Source organism: Drosophila virilis, chromosome 5 (genome assembly GCF_030788295.1).
Source record: "Drosophila virilis strain 15010-1051.87 chromosome 5, Dvir_AGI_RSII-ME, whole genome shotgun sequence".
NCBI classification, from domain to species: domain Eukaryota; kingdom Metazoa; phylum Arthropoda; class Insecta; order Diptera; family Drosophilidae; genus Drosophila; species Drosophila virilis.
In genome coordinates, this window is record NC_091547.1 from 17,031,173 (window position 1) to 17,048,282 (window position 17,110).

Consider the following 17,110-nt stretch of genomic DNA (forward strand, 5'->3'; position numbering starts at 1 on the left):
GACCCAAGCTCCTGCTTGTGCTGCTCCTCCTGCTTGTGCTACCTTGTGCACTAATTCACATTTGATGTTTTGTTGTCTGTTGCGATGTTGTTGCTTTTGTTATTGCTGTTGCAGCTTGCATTTTTCTGGTCAATGAGGTTACAGTCAAGTCACTAGACAAGCCAAACTAAACCAGCGAGAAGCTCCAGCCATTCCAACCCCTCCATGGATCCGACCAGTTGCTGGGCAGAAGATGCAGCAACGCCAACTCGTGCGGTCTCTGCAACAACCGGTCACTCCCGGTCTCAGCCATGGCCAAAGCCCGCCGCACTGGTTGCTGTCCAGTGTCCAGCCGCAGCCACCCACCCGGCTCAGTTCAGCTATCGCTCAGCTATCGGAGGTGTCGATGACGTCGTCGTCGTCGTCCGGAGTCTCTAGTCTCTGCTGTCTGTCCCCGCTGCCCATCGCAGACTCTTCTATCCACATCGAGCGACTACTGCAGTTGTTGTTTATTGTTGTTTGTAATACTTAGCTGGTTGGTAAAGTATAAAGACTTTGTCAGCAAATTCGCACACACGAGCAGCTTGGAAAGTGCATATATTACCAAATAAAATAACAGTTTCCTTTCAATCGGTTAGTCAGTATTATATTGAAGAAACTGAAGCATATATATCTGCAACGTTAAATGAGGTTCGGATTTTGAGCATGTTAGTAGAGTTGCAGCTGTTAGCATAACATGCTGTTATTTTAACAGATGTAACGCAAAGTTGCGCTGTTAGCAGTATATAAAATATTCTGCTAAGATTTAAGGCTCAGCTTTCCAAGACTTAACATCCCCAACCAGGCATAATAATCATATATAAATTCCTTAAGTTTTGTTAAAAGATATTTATAAAACTGTTAATCAAAGTTGATCCCTGTAAAATGTTATTATTATGTTAACTCTTTACTGTTGAAAAATCATAATAGAGCTTTAATTGTAGCCGAACATTAATGAAGATTGGTTGATTATAACTAAACCTATACACAAATTTATATATTTATTTTTGTGGCAATAAAAAGTGAACTTAAAGTTGTGATAAAAGGGAAGACTCATAATCTGGGCTCATGTAGCTAAACCGAATCATAGGGCCAGGCATTGGCTGGCCTTTTAATATATTATTATTTCGTCAGGTGTCACATAGAGAGCATCCAATTATCAAGAATGCCGTGGCACTCGATCCGTTATAGTGGTTGTTTTTAGCCAATTTTGGTCAAATATTTAAGTGCTGTTGCCACTTCAGTTCAGCTGTTCAACTGACTTGGCCCGAACGGACTGCAGACTGGGCTGCTTCTGGCCAGGCTTATCAACTTAATTTTCGAAATTTTCACGTTGTCTCTGACGGTGTCTTTCGCCCCCGCTGCGCCGCTCCTGGCCAATGCGTTGCACACATTGCTGTTGTCTTTATGTCTAATTTTTGTGCAGCTTTTTACCGGCAGCTATAAAATTGTATTACCGTTAAATGCTGCACTGGCGAGCCATCGTCTAATTTACGTTAGCCGGCAGCCCACTGCTCAGCCTGGCGAGCTGAAGCCAGGAACTGGGCGGGAAGGCTGGTTGGCTGGGGCAGGCTGCCCACTTTCCATCTTGACTTGATTGTCATTCGTTCGTTACGTTGCCGTTCGGGCCATGGCCAACAAACTGATTAAATTCAGCACGCGCCCTGCGGGCATCTTAGAAACTTCTTGCTACAGACTCGACTCGACTTGCAACTGGTTGGTGGGGGCGTGGTGGGGGCAGCCGAGAAGGCACCATCTGAATCTCACTCAGGCAGCCAGCTCTAAGCCTCATCAGCAGCTGAGGAGGAAACTCGACGCTCTACATAAATTTGAAATTAACGTTTTCTAGCACATTCTCCCTCACTCCCTCCCTTAGCTCTCTCTCTCTCTCTCTCTCTCTATCTCCCTCTCGACCGCTTGGCAATTTGTATTCGTTGCTGCTGCTTGTCATGGCCTGTCTGTATGCCTTCTTCCTCGTTGTAGTCCCCGCCTCTTCATAGCCAGCTCCCATCTCCGTTTCCCACTCCCACCAAGTCCAAGTGTTTACATGCTTTCTGTAATTATCATTGCCATTCCATTTGGCTTGGAACACACACGCAGCTCCATGGCTTCGAGCCGCATCTGAGTGGATTTTCGGACTGCGTCCGTGCGACCCCGCACCCTGCCCCGCACACTAATTAAATGCAAATCTTCGTCGCGTTCATGTCTAACTAATATATGGCCAAAACGCCGTGGGGCTCATTTTGGCCACAATTTCAGCAACGCACGAAAACTTGTCAGCGACGCGTTCCACAAAAAAAAAAAAAAATCGAAATCTGTTATAAAAATATCGACTGACCGTAAAATATGTTCGCAGTCAAAACGAATGAAGTTTTTACACTCTACTAATTTAGTTAATTTATAGATCTGCTTAATCTGTATCATACTCAAATGTAATTAACTTTAGATATCGCATTGCAAGTAAAATGTTATTGTATGCTTGACAGTTTATAGCTCATTTATATTGTATGAAGTTTGCTTGTTATTTACAACAAAATTTTGATTCATAATGAAACTTTGCTCTTTGCTCCTCATGACAATTTTCTCATGAATTTCAGGTTTAAGCGTAAGCCTAATCTAATCAAGTGAATAATTGCAAAGCTAACGAAACTTAAAACTTTTAGTATTAATTGAACATATTACTATCAATAATGCAGAAATCAGCACCAATTCCAATAGGATTTGATTTTCAGAACACACAAAAACATTTTTATTTTTGAGATGGGTCTTACGATGTTCCAGAAAATTTTGTTTAATTAAAAAATTAAAAAAAAAAAAAGAAAAACAAATTAATAGATATTACCCATACTCTCTCTCTCTTTCTCTAACCCTCTCTCTCGCCATCTCAATTTTGCCATCTCTATCGCTTCCTCAGCCTGTTTCAATTGTGATTAGATGCAATTTTCTAATAACTATCTCAAAATATACTCAACTGCTCTTTATGTGCTCTTTCACGCGCTGCTCTTACTCAGTCTATAAAAAAAATTATCACCTCTACTCAGGAAAGAGAAAACGATAAATAGCCAAATAGTCAAATGGCCAAATTGCTTCATGTGGGCCGTGCAATTTGTGCAGCCAACTGATATGCATAAAAGAGTGTTGCCTTAGAGAGAAGGAGAGAGAGAGAGACAGAGAGAGAGAGACAGAGAGAGAGAGAGAGAGATAGTCAGAGCCATGATAATTAACCGTAGTCGACGCTACTAATTACAAAAGCATCCTGCAACATCATTTGAGATATTTTTCCATTAACTGGAGACGTTGTTGTCGACGCCGCGCTGCAGAAAACATATTAAAATTAACCTGATTACTCCGCAGGCGCTGCCAGCTCGGAGTCCGACTGCAGCTCCGAATGGGAGTTGTGTTCGAGTAGGACGTTGCAAGGCACAAACTAATTTCAAATAACATAATTCATTCGCTTAGCCAGGGCTACAAGCGGTGCGCGCGGCGGTGGGGGGCGGGTGGAGGGAGGTCGGACAACAGGGCGTGTATATGGGGGCCAAAAGGGAGCCAGCAAAGGGAGTCAGCGACTGCGCCAAAGTTTGACTGCTTCTGACCGGTTTTGTGGAGCACCAAATTAGTTGGAGTTTAATCACAGCGCACCATTTGCAAGCAGCTAAACAAAGCACCGAAGCTGTCATAACAGCCAGAGGAGGAGCTGGCGGATTGTGTGAAGCTCCTGTTCCCGGGCCATGCAAGGCGATCCGGGCCGGCATATGCGCGGCCCACTGCGGCACAGCTGCGCAGACTGGTTCAATTAATGCTAATTATTATTGTACTTAAAGGCATTTGGCAATGCCAAATCAATAAAGAGCCCGTTCCAAATATGTGAAAAAACTATGCGTGCCACGCAACAATTTCGCACGCATAAAAATTTGTGATTATTGAATGTGTTTTTCTTCTTTGTTTTTATTTTATTATTGTTTTTGTTGAAAGCGCAACTTTAGCTGCAAGCACAGCAATTGCAACAACAAGCGGCGACAACAACATAAACTTAACTTAAGTACAATGTGCACAGTGGCACAAAATACGATTTGTTGCCGATCACAATTTAAAATTGCAATCTGCTATTAAAATGGAATATTCAGATTGAGCTCTCTCAGTGTATATATCATTCTTGGACATTCTCTAGAATAATTTAAGCAAGCTTCAAGTTGCTTATTTAAACTCGAGTCAAATATAGTCCGAGTTTCTCTGATCAAAAGAGATGCATATTAATGCCAAATTGACCTATGTTAGATACCTGTTGGGTTATTCTTACTGACGCAATTCTTAGTGCATACTTGAATTATTTGCATTATTTAGTTATAGATATCATAATTTGATTAGACCGCATCTCGATTGCATAGTTCCATCAATTTGCCCCACTGTGCGCAGACGCCAAGGCCTGAAATTGTGTCCTCATTCCAAGTGCCGCAACCGAACGGCGCGTGTGCGCCGGCTGCCTTGCAACTTGGGCTTGACTTGGGTCTGCAACTGGGCCTGGGCTTGGGCCTGGGCTGGGGGCTGGGTGCTGCTTATGGTGCATAGACCTGTGTGGCTGCGTCTGGCTTCAGCTGTCATATGCCGCCTGGACTACCACACGTAGCTACGTGGTAATTTTGTAATATCGTAAAGTATTTTTTAATTGAGCGCGCCTCCTTCTGCAGGCGTTGGGCTCGTCATTACGGAACTGGATACGGGCCTCGAGTTCTGGCTTCGATTTGGGGCGCACGCCTAACGAGGTGTACGGGCATATTTTGTGAAGCTCTTTGTTTCTGTGCTTTGTCAACTGTGCCAAGAATTGGATTTTTGTAAATCCGCCAAAACTTTTATGACCAACTACCCTTTGAGCTAGCTGCGAGCTGTGTGTGTGTGTGCGTGTGTGTGTGTGTGTGATTTATGCGCCCAGAGTGGAACATTAAAATTAGCTCTAATTATGACTATCGCAAGAGCGCAGGCAATTAAAATGCATTTGCTGCTTTGGCCAAGAACATAAATCAATTAAAGATTTATGAGTCTGGGCCAAAAACCAGAAAAATAATATAAGAAAATACTAAAGAAACAATACGGCAACCAGAGTGAAGGCTACGCGACCTAAGTCTACATATAATTTTTTATGATTAGTCGCTTTGAGCTTTGAGATTTTGCATAACCTTTTGGCTGCCTCTTGTGTTAACCTGGCTTTATTCCGCTTTCATGCCTCTGGCCCTGTGCTCTCCTCTCTGCTCTTCCTTCTGGCTGTCCATTCATCCCAGCGCAAGGCAACGCAACGCATCGCATTCATTCATTCAGGTCCAGCCCTAACCTGTTAGCCCCGGACTCACGACTTTATAATTAGGCACAGTTGATCTTGTTGTTGTTGCTGTTGCTGCTGCTCAGTTAATGCATTCATAATAATATTTCTTTTGCTGTTAAATTTATGCTTTTTGCCTTGTAGTCTCCCCATCGTTGTTGCTTTTTATTTATTTTTGCCAGTTTTAATTTTCTCGCTTCGTACAAGTCGCAAGTCGCAAGTCCCAGCCCAAGAGCCGAGGAGCCGAGCAAAAATCGTTTTGCATTCTTAAACATAATTGCATGTGGGCGTGGTCACATATGAAATTTCTTTGATTAAAGTCGATTAAAATCGCAGCCTGTTTCGCCCGCTGCCGTTGTTCCAGATGTTTGTTGTCGACTTTACGGTCAGCTACTTTGGCCCAAAGGAATGGGTTCAAGGATTAGGGCGGATATAAATCGAATACACAGATTATTATTTTTTATTTTTATAATAAAGCATTTATATTTCGAATGTTTATATTTATTTATATAACATATTTATTTATTGAATATGTTTAAATATATTAACAAAATCAAAACAAAAATTAAATGCGAATATCTTACTTGATTGCATGAGAATCGCATAGAGAGGTAGTGTTTATCAAAAAAAAAGATCCTGTTCGGCATAAGCGAACATTTGAATTACTTTTATCCAACTTTTTTATTGTTTACATTTACGTATGCTTTAATTATTATCTGAGCTATTTTGGTTAAGTCTAGGTTCTTGTTTGTTTGGTTGACACTTGCGGCATCTCTCAATTAGATCTGTTGGGTAGGTTTTTTTAAGTCTTTGTGGAACAAGAGTTTGCTTCCTTAAGAGGTTGCTTGCCAGGATGTTAGGATGATTGCTAGCTTAGCTCGCTGCTGGTTTATTGACAACTTCGCCTTTCATTGATACGTGCATACTAACACATACATATACTTATTAAAAGAGATTGGATTTGTTGATAAAATAATTGTTTGCTTCTACTGTTATATTAATAACAAGTTAATTATGATGATGAAGCATTGCCTTGAGTATTTATTTACATTTAATTACTACTTAGCTTGGGCTGGAAAATAGTTTAGTGCGCAGTGTCAGACATTCCTAGTTAGACATTCAGGTATTCCAGCCAAGTATTTCTCGCTTTTTCTATTAAAATGAGATTCAAACGACGCCAAATCTGCGGCCGCAGCCTCATCATCATCATCATCATCATCATCATCATCGTCAGCATCATCAGCATCAGCATCAGCGGCTGCGTGGCTGTTGAGCCACTCCCTATTGCTACCACAGGAACCCCCGAACCCCCGCCATCTAGCCCCACTCCAGTCGAAGACATGCCGCTTCTAATCTGCACTCAAGTGAATTGCAAATTACGTGTCTTAAATTGAAGTTTTACGAGTTGCTACTCTAAATGTTTGCACCAAAGTGCTCGCTAGCTGTTTGCACAAGACTCGCAGCAGAGTCTTAGGCAATGGACCAATTTCTAAGCCAACGACGGCTGCGCACACACATGCCACAGTCGGGGCTGAGGCTTCGGGTTCGGCTCCGACTCCAGCTCCGGCTGTGGCATCCTCATTGCCAAAGTCTCCATTGGTTGCTGCGTGTTTAGGCCGAGTGTTGTATTTCATGTTGTGTTGCTGCTGCTGCTGGCCCAGCTTTGTGGCTACGTTGTCGTCCACTACTTCTGCTTGTTGTTTATGCGATGCAGGATATGATAATAATTACACCTTCGCCGTTTGTTGCCTCCACTTGCCTCCACTGGCTTCACCTGGCCAGGAAGTCGCCTGTTTGCCTCGTTGCTTGGTTGTCCCGTGTTTGGCTTCGTGCAACATCGCAGCGATTAAAAATTGATCTCATTATAATTATTTTTTATAATTTATGAAGCCTTAAAATGTGTGTTGCTTGTGTTGCCATTGCCATTTTACTGCTCCAATACGCGGCTACAAAGTAGTCATTATAAAAGCCATAAATTTGGATCGCCTCGAGCCCCTAGCCGGCAACAGTTGGCTTTAATGAGTGCAGGGGAGGCTTCGCAGGCAAATGCCATTATGCGAAAAGTTTGCAAAAGCAAACTGTGAACTTAAGTCCACGTTCGTCAATATTAAGACAAAAAAGATAAACCAAAATATAATACGAAATTTGTTTTAATTTATTATTAAATTCTAAATTACATTCTTCTGTGTCTCTCTAATACCCAAAAGTAAATGTTATTCAACATTTTTCCAAGCATTTATAAATTTGGCTTGTTTTAATTGTCCCTTTTCGTAATCGCCTATTCAATTTATTTTAAATTTAATAAAAAATTAATATATAATATTTTATATTAGTTGAAATTAAATATATTATATATTTCAACTTAGCCTGAACTACAAAAATCGCACTCTCTGCTCTTTTTACGGACTTAAGACTTCTCTGTGAGCATTGAATACATTTATATATTACACAACTCTCACTACGCTGTTTGTAAGCCTTTTTGGCATCTATATTTACCTGAGTTCTTTTAAAAGGCATGTGACTTATTTACAGTACCTTTCCTTAGGCATTCCCAGAAACCGCACATCTTAGATAGAACGCAGCAAATATTATGCATAATACATATTCGCACAGCTGTCCATTCAAGCTACACTCTAAATACAGAGACATTCAACTTCACACACACACACACACACACGCAATGTGGCACAACTATGCTGCAGACACCCGCACTGAGTGTCTGACAGGGACCGGACTTGAGGTTTGCTCATTTTGCATTTTAGTTTGTAATTTAGTTTCATTTATTGCGATTTTACATTGACGCCTGACACGCAAATTCGTGTAATCCTGGCGAAGGCGATGGCGATGGCAATGCCGGCAGAACCCACCGACCATGCGCCACACAAAGTCCAATTAAATTATGAGGGTCCACACGCCAAGACGACGACGCATCGATCTGGCCGGGGCAGCGGCAGGGGCCAACTCCAACTGGAACCAGTTAAGGCACGCTGCAGACGTTGCTTGCAACCGATTTGCGTTTCCAACTGCTTATGCCTCACTTGAGTTTGGCGTTGGCTCATTTTCAGCATCGCTTTTGGCCACTGCCCCTTCCACTTGCACTGCCAGTGCCAGTGCCAGTGCCAGTGCCATTGCCAGTGCCAATGGCATTGCGGTGTAAGAGTAATTAAAATCCCTTGATTAATATGTAAATTTAATGAGATTACGAATTCAGCGAACAAGATTAGGAATGCACGGTCTCCAACTGCCGACTGTCGACTGCCGACTGTCGACTGTCGACTGGCGACTCGAGGCAACTGTCATTGGCCAACTGCTTGGCTTGCTGCTTGTTGCTTGACTCCTTGGCTGGCTGCCAGCTCGGAGTCTTCGTCTTGGACGCCGCACACACAGTTGTAATTTTCACTTTGTTAACAACGGCCGGAGCTCAGACATGTGTGGAGCAATACGACTGCGACTGCGACTGCGACTGGGACTGGGATACGGGTCGACGCTTGTTAACGTTTCTGTGGAAAGCCGCAGAGAAGCCACCCAAAAAGCAAATCGACATTGGAAAATTGGAAGCGCGAAATAAACTTGTACATAAATTGTGTGAAATGGATTTGCTTGCAGTTCAAAAGGTTGTCGATTTTGTCGACTCGGTTTTTTGTCGTTGCTTGTTGTTGGTTTTGTGCTGTTCGCTTGCGAACTGATTTGGTTAATCTGTCAGCAAGGCATTTACCAAGAGCGTGTTTACGTTTTGATCTTGAGGCGATAAATTTTCATTAAACTAGCAACATTTTACTCACATTTGACTGGATTAGTTGTAGTCGTATTAGGGACACGGCTTACGAAAGCAAACTCCGCCACGCTAACTTTTAATACAATTAATATAACACTTAGAAAAAGTACAAAGTTTAGGTTATTATAACAAAAGGAGTAAATGTGATGGGAGGGGTTTCTTAGCCTGTCCAGCAAGCTGATTTAGGACAAGTCGGAGAGGTTAAATAATAATGCTGGGAAACGCCTATTTTCCTATTTTTCCTATTTATATATAAATGTAAATATGCGCTTTATTGCCGCTTGATTGCCGTTTCTTAGTAGGAGACAGACAGAAAATTGTATATTCACAGAACTAAAACAACAAACAGAGTAAAAATCCTGAGAAACGTAATTAAATTTACGATAATCGCAAAGAAGCGCGATATTAACAAAATGTTCTCTTCATATGCACATATATAAAAAACAGACTATTTTCTGGCTTCTTATCTCTATCCCCTTTAAAATAAATACATATATATAAATATATATAAAATGTATAATCTACAGAATGAGAATTGCAAATTGCTTCACAATAAAAATCATATATTTAACTTAATATATAAATTAACAAAAGTATTTAAGAATCTGAAAATCATTTTTCAGTATGACTGAAAAAAAACCAATATTAATTATTAAAAAAAATGTTTTTAATATAATAACGCATGGCAAGCGAACGAAACAAATATTATGCAAGAACTATTTGTAGATTCTACGAGAATTTAAGCTGATAAACGTTTTTTTTTTTTATTTTCTTTCCTATTTATTATGTAATTTAAATCGCTTTCACTTTCAAACGATTGCATCATAAGCGACAACCTAAACAAATCAGCGCAACCCAACCGCATCACCGAATCTCCCCGGAAAAAAGGGAACATAGCCAGGACCAAACTCAACGAAACCCTCACATGGCCCAAAAACGACAAGTTCAACAACAACAACAGCAGCTACAACAACAATCAGCTAAAGTCGTAATAACTTTTCCCGTTTTGCGCTATTTTCTCCACTTACATTTCCCATTTCATCCCCGAGTTTCAGCTGCTGCTGATGCGGCTGCTGCTGCTGCCTCCCTACTGATTAGCAGCACGGAGCTCTGCCCGGGTTTTTTCTCATTACCGAAAAACTCGCGCGCGTTTTTTGCCGCGCCAATGGCTCCACTTGGCGTCTGCGATTGGGTCGCCAGCTGCCGCTGATGCTGTCTGCGATTGGTGGGAAGAATTTTTAGGCGCTAACTTAAAAGAGCACATTTACAGGGGTTGGGTTGGTTTAGACTGAGGGGGTTAGAGTGGGCTGCTAAACTAAATTACACTGTGGGCTTCGCTTAGCTCGGAATATGCACAATCTATGAATGAGTAATATGTTCGATAAGAGTGGTCAGACTTTGTTGAAAACATTTTAAGTGTGAAATTGGAAGGTGCAAATAATGTTAAAGAAATTTCAAAAGAAATCAGAAATCAACAGGATTCTAAAATATATTCTTGATAGCACAAGAAACTTTTACGCAGTTATAGTGGGCTATATATAAATTGAGAAACACAACAACAAGTACTAGATTTTATCCCTTCTCTTAAAGTAACAATTAAAATTCAAGACAACTGGAAAAGTTCTAAATGCGCCATTGCATACAAAATAATTCCACAAAACACTCTTAGCTTTGTACGGTCCGAAATGACTTTTCAATAGGGTACTAAATATCTAATAGATCTCATGTTAATCGTTTAATTTTGGTTAAAGAAGAGACAAAAGTTATAGCATAGCATGGAGCCTAGCGTTTGGCACCTTATCTTTTTTAAATTTGAATAATCTGAAACAATTTTTCGTTAGGTTGCTAAAATTATACACGATTTCAGGACAGCAAATGGGGGAGAAACACAAACAAGGAACGCATCAAACAGTGAATTAAAGTGAGTTGCATCACATAGTTAATCAAATGGGTGGGCAGAGCAAAGCCGAGGGCAGCAAGAGACAGACACAGCTAACCATATTCAGGCAAAAGACAACAGTGTCCATGCCCATGTTGACATACGGGGTCGGTGGCGACGCCATAAATGCAAGCAGCCTACTGCAGCGGGATCCCCTAACAGCAGGGCTAAGGCACGGACCAAACATGGGGACAATAGGACATTATGCACCGAAGCAAGAGGGTGCATTTTGAGGAGTCGAGAGCTGGCAGTCGGTCAGTCAACCGTCAGGCGTCAACCTGTATATAGTCAAGGTCGTGAACGGAGGCGTTGCCCCGTTAAAGCAGGAAATCAAAAAGAACGTAACTGATACCCAAAAAGCCGCCGAAAGCCAACATACAAGCAAGGCAAGGATATGGCGAAAAACACACACACACACACACACAGAAGAAAGGCAGCTTGCAAGAAGAAGCAATAGTAGCAAGCGAACGTTCGTTCAACTTTATGGCAATCCGTGCTCAGTCTTTCCTCACACACACACACCCAGACATATTTATATACATATGTATATCTATATATATATATGTAAACTGTCTGAGCTTAGACGCTGCGCTCCAAGGACTTTCACCCGCATAGACAAAAAAAAGAATATGTAGAGAGAGAAAAAATAAAAACAAAAACGAAAAAAGCATAAAACGTAGCATACTTTTTCGAGCGAGTCGCATGGGTTTTTCCACGTTTGCCACGTTGCTTGCCGGCTGTCTCTGGCATTGGCTTGCCACTTGCCACTTGTTCTTTGGCCAAATGCTTTTGCCTTTTAGCTTTTTGGATGGCTACGCTCACAGATTCACTTGCTGTCCCTGTGTCTGTCTCTCTCCGTGTATGTGTGTGTGTGTGCGTGTGTGTGTGTGTGTTAGTGTGCCTGTGCAAACTTCAGCCACGAAGTATGCAATATATTTTTGGGTCTAGACGCTGCTCGTGCGACTGTCTGGCATCGTCTACGTTTTCAATTTTACAGCTGAGGGTCAACTCCGTCTGGTTTGAGAGGCACTCAACATGCAGCCGTTGGCTGCCCCAAAATGGGTCAAGGTCTTCATATTTTTCACACTTTAAGCGAAACGTCGCTTTAAAATTGTTGCCCAACTGTTGCTGGTCCCGCCCCCGGTCAGCACCGCCCAAAAAACCGGAAATGCAGTTACATTGCGTATGCTGGCCAAAATCCTCAACCTCAAACACTGGCCCTCTGTGCGCCGCCCGCCCCTGCTCCTGGCCGAATGCCAACAGGCGCGTTTGTAAACACAACAAATAACACATTTTGTTTGTGTGCGTGTGAGCGTGTGTGCGTATGCGTGTGTATGGCATATTTTTTGGCGCCCGGCAAAACGCATTGTAGTGATTTTCGCCCAGCCTAACTATAAAATCGCATGTGGCCCCGTCGGACACCGATTGCGGCTACCATTTGCGTCTGTCCGGCTCGTGCGGCTTGTTTGCGGATGGTCACTTGTCGCCATGATGATTCATGTGGCGATGCGGTGGCGACTGTGCGCCCCAGCCTGTTGAGTATCCTGCTTAAATGCGCTCAATTGGAATACTAATTTGGGGTGTGCAGCAAGCCCAGTGCGCGAATTAAGTATACGCCGCGTGTGACGCAACTTTAAAGCGATTCCGTTTAGCTCCCCGGCCCACGGCTTGTATCGTATGCCCTGAGGGAAGTCAATGTCCGGCCACTCGGTTTAGGGCAATCTAAAGCGCATTTAGCCTGAATAACACTCAAACGTTGTCAACTGCAGGCAATTCAGTAACATTCAATAAAAATCAACTTCTTATTGCAATAGATACACTAACAAGGGGCCTTACAGCTACGCGCGGCATTTGCAATTGTGCATAAGTGGGATATGGTAAAGCATAATAATTTAAATTTATTTTAGGGATTTTCTGTACTCTGATATACAATGTACAAGAAGTGGAAGTAAATACGATAAAGAATCTTATTTCTGTGTCTCTTTTTCAAACTTTAAACAAAAAGCTTTTCTTCCATCCTGGCTAACCGCTTTCATTTTTCCTCACAAGAAATTTCTTAATCAGGGAATGTAGGTGGCGATTAACAAGCGATGTCGTTTGAAGTCGCCAAGTGTATAGATTGAAGGAAATAAATGAATTTAAATTATTGAACAAGCTGTGAGTACTTACTTAGAGCGTATACAATATTCGGTGTTGGCCTGACGTCAGCGCAGTCATGTTTGTATTTTGCACTCGACGTTTGCTTAACCCCTGACAGCGGAGAGTTGCAGCCCATGTTTATCAATAAATTGGCAGCCATGCCTCAAACTGCATGGGGCAGCATCAAAATAAAAGAAAATCCTCACATCAGCCTAACCAAAAATCAAGTAAAAAATATAGACGCACACACACACATACACATATATATATATATATACGCATGCAATATGCACTGTGAAAATAAAATTCAAAAAGTCAGTCGCATTCATAAAAAAACATGGCACAAAAAATTGTCAAAAATCAACTATAACAATTTTTTGTCGTCGCTGGTATCGCCGCAGACGTCGGCGTCGCTGCCGGCGTCGCTTTGGTAGGCGGAGTCATGTGTGAGTATTTTTTTATTGTCGCTGTTGTTGTTGTTGCTGTTGTTGCTGCTGTTGTTTCTCGCTGTTACTGCGGCGCGGCCATTGCGTAGTTTTTTGCTCGCATTTGTTTTTTTAGCAAAGGGGCGTGTGTAGGCAGGCAGTTGGTGCTGGATTGGGCGAATCGCTAAGAGAGCCAACCCGGCCCGGCAGGGTATGGGAGAATAAAAATGCCGGAAAAACAAACAGTCAACCTCAGCTCAGCTATCTGAGATGTAAAATGTACATAAATGCGTACATTCAATAATTATAAATGCATATGCTTCTGAAGCAGAAGCCAAAGCTCATGCGTAAATGAGGAATGTCCTGCGGTTGCCGGCACTTCACGGCTTTCTGCTTTACGGTTAATCATTTACCAAATTATGTAGCCGCAAAATGTAAAATACACGTCTGCCCACACCGGCCCCACAGGTCCCAACTCCAGCCACGCCCCCACAGCCAGTTGTCGCAAATGTTTATTAATTGAAAACGTAAAATTGCATTTCGGGGGCTCTCGACCGCCCGTCGGCGCAATGATTTCGATAATGTGGTTGCCGCTGGCCGCAAAAACAGTTTGTTGCTGTCATCGCCAAGCGAGAGTGGGGCGGCCAAGGAAGGTGTGGCACGGTCAGTCAGCGGCAACAACAACAATGCGCTGCACAACTGCAACTGGCCGATAATTGGCATCGGGTCAACTGCTGCCGCATCGCCATGTTGCAATTTCAGGCAGGGACGAAAGCAGAGCAGAGGCTGGCTCGGCGTGGTGGGTGTGGCGCTATAAATGCAATTTCATAGGCAGTCCAATAAAATTAAATATGACTTGGATTCATTCACATTTAAAATCATTTATACTTAACTCACTTGCTGTTGTTTATAACCTCAGCTCCAGCGAATCTTATGCTGTCAGACAACTCAGCTCAAATGGGTTTATTAACTCGATATCAGATTGATTTTACAAATTGACAATTCTTACATTTTAACATGTTTGATATATGAAGTTCATCCTGATCTGACCCTGACCCAATGGTCTAAAAGGCAGATAGAAGCCAGAACTGCGAGCTTAAGCTTAGCTTAGCTTAGCTTAGCTTAAGTTTCTTGAAATTGATAAAAATCAATATAAGAGGCCTTTTTTTTGTGGCATATATAAGGGGAATTAAAAGTCGAAAAGTGTGGGAATTACACTTACTAAAAACCCATCGTATACCCGTATCCCACTCATGGCACTAACAATTTACATTATATTTGTTGCCTCTGTTTAAATTATGATTTAATTTTTTATTTTCATTATAATTAAATCGATCGGTAGTGCGAGCTGAAGAGCAGATGATAGATAAATGAAAAATTTGAAAACAAAATCTATTTTAGATTAAAGAAAAAGTTGAATATCCCAAAAGATGCTTCAGGTTGGCCAATCGACTTTCCAAATAGCTGAGCCAATTTGCCAGGTTGTTGTCATTTAATCAATTGAGTTTTATTTTATATGTGGCCTTAAACATTTGATGCACTGTGGCTGTCCCGCTCACGTTTGTGTGTGAGATGCCGCAAAACATTTTGCTCACCTCAAACATCAATTCGCTTTCAATGCAGCATTTTCAATTCATTTGCCACAAAAGAGACACTCGAATCGAAATCCCAGCCCCATCGAAAACTCTCGCTACAATTTGAAAGCATTTTTGGGTAGGCTCATAAATTTCGAATTATGTGCTTTCAAATGCCTATATCGGATAAATGTATGCATGCATCTCTATCTAACTATACAATCTAGCTATGGGTGTACATATGTATATGAATCTGAGCTCTTCGGGCGAATCTGGGGCTGCCAGGCAGTCAGACTGACAGGCCGCCTGCTTGGCCTCTGGTCATGTTTGCACTTTAAAACACACACACACACACACACACACACACACACACACACGCACACATGCCCACAAACACATACATATACACTAAGAAAATTAAGAAAAATTACTTTCATGCGTTGCACACATTATGTGCAACAATTCATGCCAGTGTGCGTGTGTTTATGTGGAGTTCAAAAATCATAAGCCATCAGGCTGCCTCACACGCATAATCCACACGCACACACACGCACATAACACCTGCCCTGAGGCATTGAGAAAACTTCAACATGATTTTCAACATTCTACACAAGATTTTTGGTTCAGGTATTTTGGCCCAGGCGACGGATTATGTCACATGCCAGCACCGACAAAAGAGATGGCAACACCAAGCGAGCAGGAGAGAGATAGAGAGAGAAAGAGAGAGAGCGCGCGTGAAAGAGAGAGAGAGAGAGAGAGAGAGAGGAAAGCAGCTGCTGTTGCATAGCTGCAGCTTTCACATGTCAAAAATGCTGAAAATGCCCCTCGGTATCTGCTCGCATGTTTTTCCATTACATTTTTTGGGCCAACGAGCGAACAGATGAATTGTGCATACAATGTATAAATGCATACATATCTATAAAGTATATAGAAATATGTAAATGTATAAGTTTATATATTTACTTACTTAGTTTATATGCAAATTAGTTAGTGACATTGTGTGTGAGTGCGAAGTGAATTTAATTGTGTGTGGCAACAAAAGAAACTGCAACCCACTTAACTGCTGCCAAACTATTGTTGCAGTCACAGCCTGCATGTGGAAATAGACAAGATGAGAACTTATTTAGCACGCTTAATTAGTAGGAAACAAAAACAAACACACAAACAACATGAACCAAAGACTGGCAACAACAACAACAACAACAACGACAAGTGTGTGCGCACTTCCGCCGACAATTGTGCCACTAAAAGCCCACCGAGCTGCAGGAGGCGCAGTGTGCAGAAGGACTCGTCGCAGCGTCGAGTAGAGACAGTCACAAGTTTCATAGGGTCCTCCTTGGCTAATGATGTCAAATTACTTGCGGGCATTTTTATGTCATAATTAAACTGCAACAAGAGATTTTTGAGTAGCGTCAGCGCCACTCAACGTGCAACCAGAGCTGCAATATAAGCTACAGCACTTTTGCTAATACCCTGTAATTCAAGAAAAACCAAACATTTGCAATAATTTTAGATAATAAGATGCAGCTATTGCTGTAAGTGCATCAGAAAATATTTCCATTTAGAATTGATATTAATTTAATTAAGAATCAATTTTAAGTGAAATTAAAATTGATTTTAATTATAAAATTATTTATTATTATTTGAATAATATTGTTTGTATATTTAAGACCGTAAAAACTCAGTCTGAAAAAGTTGCCAAATTCCGATACAGGACATCATGTAGCCGAGCTTTATGTTGTTTGGCAAAAATGTTTTTTTTTTATGCGCTGGTTTTTTAGATGCACAATTGTTGCAGCAATTGCATACCCCGCCCACAGTTTGCCTTGTTAACATACTTAAATGCACACAGCAACCGAGCCAGTCCCCTGCATAGGCATAAAAATAAACACACACACACACACACACAGCTTGGTCGAGTGCCAGCAA